Source organism: Vespula vulgaris, chromosome 1, assembly GCF_905475345.1.
Source record: "Vespula vulgaris chromosome 1, iyVesVulg1.1, whole genome shotgun sequence".
In the NCBI taxonomy this organism is placed as follows: Eukaryota; Metazoa; Arthropoda; class Insecta; order Hymenoptera; family Vespidae; genus Vespula; species Vespula vulgaris.
This window is the reverse complement of record NC_066586.1, coordinates 14,882,669-14,890,899: the sequence shown is the minus strand read 5'-3', so window position 1 is coordinate 14,890,899 and position 8,231 is coordinate 14,882,669. Positions and strand designations below refer to the sequence as shown.

Sequence of the window (8,231 nt, the reverse complement as noted above, 5' to 3'; positions counted from 1 at the left end):
GAACTTATAAAAAAGATTTACTCGGATAAATCGTCTAGTTTTGTAGAACTGCTGGGGAAGAAGATTTGCCGTTTTCAGAGAATTTTCGGGATCAAAACGTTTAAACAAGAGGAAATGAGAGATCCGAGATTAGAGAGAAAAGAGAGAGAGAGAGAGAGAGAGAGAGAGAGAGAGAGTGTGAGAGTGAGAAAAAGAATGAAAAAAACATGAACGAACTAATTGTAAAGCGAGTGCTCGTAAACGAGAAGATGAAAAAAAAAAGAAGAAAAAAAAAAAGAAATGTGAACGCATTACACATGAATACAATATTATTCCGTTTTTATACGATTTGTCGTTTAAAGTTTCAATTATTTATGTTCATATCACATGTTTCTTAAAATTCGTTCGTCGAATTTTTTAACGAATTGCGAACACGATGATACTTGAAGAAAAAAGAAAAAAATAAAAAAAAAAAATCAATCGAAACTATCTAACATTGTTAATCTGAATTATTAATAGCGCAATAATAAAATGTTTTTTATGTTTGCAATTTGTTAGAAAGAAAAATTTTGAAAAATATGATAGAAAGAAAAAAAAAATTCGACGACGAAATCGATTCACATAAATCGTTTTACGAAAGAACATTGTCAAACATGTATCGATGGTCGAATTTTTTAACGATTTAGGAACGTGACGATACTTGAAAAAAAAATAAACAAATAAGTGAATAAAAAATTGCATTGTCAACGATGCAATAATAATAAATAAAATGTTTGTTTCGCAATTTGTTAGAAAGAAAATTTTTGAAAAGTATCGAACGAAGGGAAAAATTCGACTACGACGAAATCGATTTACATATATCGTTTTACGAAAGAACACGGTCGATAAACGAAAAAACAAGGGTTAATAAAAAACAAATAAAAAAAAAAAAAGGAAGAAAAAATTCGATAATAGCGTTTTCGCAAGACTGATACATATATGTTATCATTCGGATATATTTACTGAAAGACGAAGAAACGTTACAATAAAGTTAACAACGTAACTTTCCCTTTTTTGCGAACGATTGGTAATAACAATTTGCATGTAAAAAAAAATGTACATTCGAGGATATCGATGTGTTTTTTGGTATAAACTTTGTGTAAATATTAATATGAAAGAGAAATCTCTTCATCTTTCAAAACGCGAAGCGTTTTACATGTACGTTTATATATACATATATATGTGTGTGTGTTATATTTTTTTTTTCTTCCTTTTTTATCATATTTGTTTCTTTATTTTTTCTTTTTTTTATTGTTTTCATAACAAAACTCTCTCGATATTTGCTAATCGATTTCAATCGAAATTGTCGATGTATCGTGTGTGTTCGCAGGGCCGCATTTATACCTTTGGATGCTCTAGGCGTAACATCGTTAATGAGGCCTCAATAAAACAAGTCTATTTCGATTAATCAAATTCATACGATTTTTGTTGTTGTTATTGTTGTTGCTATTGTTGTTATTGTCGACGTTTTTTTTTCTTTTTTTTATTTTTTTATCAAATATACTAGACTGTTTTTTATATTGTTGTTTATGAGAGGAGTAAGTTGTTTTAATTAAACCACGGAGCCCCAGATTGCGCCTATCGCGTCTCATCGTAAATGCGGCACTGTATCCTACAAAATTTTTATAATTAGATATATATATATATTTATTTATTTATTTATTTACTTATTTATTTATTTGTTTAATTTATTTTCTCTCGAAAACGTTACAAGACATTGTATGAAGATAAATTTTTAACATTTCGACGCGGATACCATAACCTCATTTTTTGCCTACTTCGCGAAAAAAGATTACCAAAATAAAAAAAATATGAAATACAAAAGAAACAAAGAAATAAGAGCAATCAAAAACTCCCGTTGCAAGAAATAAGAAAAAGAATAATCTTCCGATTTTATGTTTTTACAATGAATTTGCATACCCCATAAATACATAAGTAAATACATGCATAAATATTTCGGCGTTCGAAAGTTAAAAATAAAAGAAGCGTATGTAACGAATGCGTATACATATACATATGTATATGTATATATAAATATATATAAAGATATATATACATATACATATATATACACATCTATATAATATGTCGGCAAAATATTGTGTAGTTAGTATTGATGTTTGCAAAGTAGAGTGAACAATCTCAATGAAATAGAAAAGACAGAGAGAGAGAGAGAGAGAGAGAGAGAAAGAGAGAAAGAGAGAGGGAGACAGAAAAAAAGCAAAACTTGAAAAGTATCTTCCAATAAGACATAATTAACAATCTATTAATTATAAATTCTCCCAATAATTTGACATTGGTTGAATTTCTACTATTTTCACTATCGTTCTTTTTTCTCTCTTTTTTGTCTTTCCTTTTTTTTTTGTTGTTCTTATCATCATTTCAATCGGTAGAACTTTGTCTCGAAAAAAAAAAAAAAACAAAGAGAACACCAGAGAAAAGAAAAGAAAAGTGAAGTGAAGGGAGAAGACGTTCGATCGTTACGATACTGACACACGGAAGATGGTAGAGAGAATCTTTTCGTCGTATTTTTACGGGTACCGAGAAAATGAAGAGATGGGCGAAAAAAAGAAAATGATAAAAAAAGAAGATGAGGAGGAAAACAGAAAAAAAGAACAAGAAACAAACAAGATACAAAAAATAGAAAAAGGGAGAAAAAAGAAACTAACTAACCTTCACGACCAAAGTGTGCGTTTAGTAAAATACGGCACGTCAAAAGCGAAAAATAATAGATTCGAAATTACGAAGAAACTCTTGATATCGTTTTACGTTGTTGTAAATACATACATACATACATTATACACCCATTCATGCATACATATATACATACATACATACATACACATATACAAACATATAAACATACATACATACACACCATACACGCATTATACATCCATACACATATACACGCATACACGCCATACACGCATTATACATACATACGTACACACATACATACACATATACACGCATACATACATACACACGCATACACACATATACACGCATATATACATACATACATACATACGTACACGCGCGCACGCACACACAAACACATACGTACATACATATATACACACACATACATACGTACATTATATACATATATACATACATCAAACGAACGTCGATAATCTGTCCCAGCGCAATCACACACAACGCTTGAAAGCAATTTTTTCCCCGAGTATCCGCAACGATTCGCAATAATTCTACACGAGAGTATGATTCGTAATAAATGAAATTATGGATATATATATATATTAATGTATATATATATATATGTGAATGTGTGTGTGTATATATATATATATATATATACATTACCGATCGTATTAATTATCTATCACCGATTTCACAATCGTTCCATTACGATCCCTCGATCCTTCGATCCGTCGATCCCTCGAAGCATTCTAATACGTTGTGACGAAATAAAGAATTAATATTACTACTACAATAAGTCTTACGAAAGATGTGATACATACGTTTATGTACTTAATTTGAAAGAGAAAAAAACAACGACAACAAAAAAAGGAAGAAAAATCCTATAATAACGTAGAAATCAACGAATAAAAAAATTGAACGAGTCTTTCGTAATTTATTAACAATTTTTTCGATATCGCGTCAAGAGATTTTAAAACTCACTCGTTAGCTGTTACGTGAACGAGAAGTGGCGGTACCAGTGGCAATAACTGTAAGTAATAGAAACGAAAGTAACACTCTCTGGCAGTAGATTCGTAAGATATTTTCCGTTGATGATAAAATAAAGATATGAACGATATCTGTTTTATCGACGGATACGATATCGTTTGCAATAACGTTCAGAGAACAAACATATGCATATAATATATAATCTCTAAAAAAAAAAAAAAGATAAAAATTTATATTGTATACGTATATTGTATAAAAATACGTAGTAAAATATTCGTTATCATAAAATGAACGTATTATCTGATAATTGTTAAATTTTAAATAAATCTTTGATAATCAATAAAATACTACAAGTCATAAATCTTTTTAATATAATTGCATATGATCGATCAGCTGCAATAGGTTTCTCTTGCTCAACGAAAGTAAACTGTAGAAACAACGACATAGAACGTGATTGTCCTCGATGATGAACAATTAAAGGTTAAAGTTGACGATTACATAGACGCGTTACTAAAAGAACTCACTTTCTATAAAGCCTAAGTCGATGAACGTTGAGTAGAAGCTCTCTTTCTCTCTTTCTCTCTCTCTCTCTCTCTCTCTCTCTTTCTCTCCTCTCTATCTCTCTTTTTCTGTTATTTATTTTAACCATCATATATATTCATCGAATATTTTGAATAGATTAAAACGTTACAAACTATCTTTACGTTTTTTCCTATTGCAACCGCAATTCATGATGAAACAACCTTTACTGATTCGCTCGCGCCATTACTCCGCGAGCGATTAATCGAATTCGTTGCAAAGCTCGAACGAGCGTGAAAAACCAAGTCGTTTACATCTCATCGACGATTGGCTAAAGAGAGTTCCCGAAGTTAGATAACAACGGCATCAAGCTCTCCCCTCCTCTTCTCATTCTCCCTGTCTCTCTTTAGAGACTAACGCTATTTCTTTGGTTCTTACGTGTCATCATTTAAAGAGCAAAAGGCTTTATTTCTCTTCCTGTATATATTACTTATAAAATATATATATATATATAATATATATATATATATGATCTATACAATATATACGGTTATGTGTATTATATATATATTACGTATATATTGTATATATATAACATATTCGATTATATTCGGTATATATATATATATATATAACTAAAAGAAATTTTGATTATTGACCATGTTAATCCCTGCTAAAAAAAAATATCAAAACAGTGAAGAGATAATTCTAATAAAGTTCACGTCCATTTTAGGTTACATTCTTATCATGCGACACGAATATATATATATATATTTTTTTAATCGATATAGATAAAAATATTAAACGATATATTAAAAAAGGTTCATATATATATATATATATATATATATATATATATATATATACACCATAATAAGAAATGAATATTCTTTTAAAAAATTACCGATAGGTTAATCGATCGAAACTATTCAAACTATTCGATTAGTTCGAGCGTGTAGTTGGTGTCTTCTTCTTCTCCTTCTTTCCTCGAGTTTATAATCGTGAAAGTTGTTCCGTTCGTGACCTCTCCTTCGCCAACACACACAAACACACATACACACGACACCCATTACACCAGAAAGATTCTCTTTCTCTCCTATCGTCACATGACTCTTCCCATATGTTCTTTATTTCCGTCTGTCGAAAGGGCTCACTTTTTAGTTTTTAAACTGATACAAACGTGGCTTATAAAATCGTTACGAAAAATTCTTCTTTCCAATAACAAAAATGACTAAACAAAATTTGCCGAATCTCCGACTATCTTTATATACTCTCTCTCTTTATATATTTAATAAGCGCATCTATTACAATGTTAAAAGTTTTCATTAATTTCTTATAAGATAACAAAGTAATTTTGTTTAATTTCAATTAGGTTAGATTTGCACGCTTTCGAAACGTTACGATTGATGTGTGACGAGGATATTTCAAACGTGAAAACGCAGGAAACTTTTTTATCTATTAAATAACCGTTCCACGTGTTTCACCATTAAATCTAAATTAATTTTCTAAACAACAATATCCAAAATACTAAACGAACATCGCCGGATTCAAGATTTCGATTAGGTTAGATCAAACGTCGATTACGATCGAAACGTTACGAAAAGATATTTCAAAGGCGTATGAAAATGAGGGATCGGGTGAGGAGGGGGGGGGGAGCCAGGGACGAGATTCCAATTTGTCTTGTTTTTTCTTTTTTCTTTTCTTTGCTTCCTCATTGTTTCTTTCTTTTCTTCTTTCTTTTTTGTTCTTTTTCTTTTTAAACGGAACGTTTTCGCGATATAAGTAAATTCGATTTCACTTAAATTTCACACTATCGCTGTCGTCGGATCGTTTCTCTGGACAATGGCCGAAGTATCGCTTTCTAGAAGATGACTAGCGTATACTAAACTAACGTGTATATATTATCATAGAAAGTAAAGAGACAGAGATGCACAGAAATAGATCAATTCCACAAAAATATTTATCTGAATATTACATTCAATGGTAAAGGAATATCTTTTTCTCTTCCCTTTCCAACCTTTTTTTTTGTTTCTGTCAACGAGTTTCTCCGATCATTATCATCTTTCGAAAAAAAAAGGAGAAAAGAAAGGTATTTCAACTGTCTAAGTTTATCGTTCTATTCGATAAGATACGTTGTATGGTTAATCTCGTAGAAATTCAAATCTATCGTATAGGTTAGTACGACGGAAAACCGTTACGATAATCTCGACCTATCTCGAATTACGTATCGCAAGCAATTTTATCGATAAGAAAACTCTACTCACGCAGGCATTCAATTCACTTAGTTTTTCACACGGATACATATTTGATTCGCTTTGTTATGTACGTAATATTGAACATGGTATACACACGCGTACGTATATACGTGCATAAGTACGTATGATGAGCCATCCTTTCTTAAAACGATTTAAGTCTAATTTTAAAGAAAAAAAGAAAAAAAAATGAAAACGAATCTTAAAAAAAAAAAACAGCTGTATATGAGTATGCAGAGTATAAAATAAATAAAAAAATATACGAAGAAATGAAATAATTTAAATTTCGTTTACGAATTATCAATGCTGGAAATTTTGTTATCATCATTGTCGAATCTCACCGCTACTTAAATGTTAGAACTTTACAAATTTCTCGCCGATTTGACGGTTTTCTTTTTCGTAAGATAATACCGTCACGCTAATTTTAAAGTCTTACTTAATCTTCTTCGGTCGAGAGAAAAAAAATTATATATATACATAGAAACATACACACACAACAGAGTTGATCACCGGGTTACGAACGTCTAACCATAATTATCTTCCTTTTTTATCGAAGAGAACAAAGTCAGGTTATTGCCGAATACGGACAAATGATTAGTTCTTCCTCTTCCCTTACCTTCCCCTCTTTCCCCACGCTTCTATCCAAATAGGGACATCAATCGTAATAGATAGAAGTATACATATTCATATAGATCTCATTTATAACGTAATCTGCATTTAATGATTTCTTAAATAAAATATATACACCACATGTTTTCTCTTTCACACACGCACACGCACATACACACGCATAGAGACATAAACGAAGATATATTTGTAAAAAAAAAAAAAAGAGATAACCTACCTTTCCAAAAGTCAATTGATCGAAAATGAATTATTATCGTTAACACGTTTGATTTACAAAAAAACCGATAACGTGTTACCAATCCATCAGACGTCGAAATTATCCTTCTTCATTTTCAATGGAAGAAAAAAACAGCAGGAAAAAAAATTTTAACGTTATTCGATACGATTTAAATCTGATACCGATTCGCGAATTAAACCGTGTTGACAATGATAATGGATTTTAATCGACTAATTTATAAGATCACTCTTTATACGAAGTTCGAATAAAATTGAAAAATAATTCGATCTGACAATGTGATTCTCAGAGTGAAAGTATATATTTGTCGAAAGAAAAGATCTATTTTATCGATGAGGACACAACCAACCAATCTCGAGCAACCAAGCGAGCAACCAACCAACCAGTATCCGCAATATTCTTTCGTAGAAATATTTCTTTTAGCTCGACCTGTTTGAAATGATAATAATGTATTTTTCTCGTCTTACTTATGGGGAAATGTATGCGTAGTTGGAATAAAATAGAAAATATCGTTCGAAGTGAGATACTCAGAGTGAAAGTACATATTTGCTGCAAAAAAAATCTATCTTATCGATGAGGATACAACCAACCGACCAATCAACCAACCAGGATTCGCGATAATCTTTCGTAAAAATATATTCGTCAACTTAACCTGTTTACAATGATAATACATTTTTATCAGCCAATAGGAAGGGATGGAGATTTACCTAGTCATTCTGTATAGGGGGATCGTATAAAATAGAAAACGTCGTTCGAGCTAAGATATACAGAGTGAAAGAAACATTCGCGATAAAAAAAAAATCTGTTTCATCGACAAGAGTACAGCGAGTTATCAAAATTCGCGATAGTTTACTTCAAAAAATATTTTTTATAACGAGTAGTCATCTCTCTTTCTCTTTCTTATAAGTTTTTGTCAAACGTCGATA

At 30.8% G+C, this 8,231-nt stretch overlaps 1 protein-coding gene across 1 annotated transcript in view; it reads left to right on the top strand.

Annotated features, from left to right (window-relative positions):
* Nucleotides 1-2,222, top strand: part of LOC127072715 (fez family zinc finger protein erm-like) — a 15,975-nt gene extending 13,753 nt beyond the window's left edge. The window contains exon 4 of the mRNA XM_051013356.1: nt 1-2,222. This exon is cut by the window's left edge and continues 8,388 nt beyond it. The gene's annotated coding sequence lies outside the window, so the exon portion shown is untranslated.
* The last annotated feature ends 6,009 nt before the right edge of the window (nt 2,223-8,231 follow it).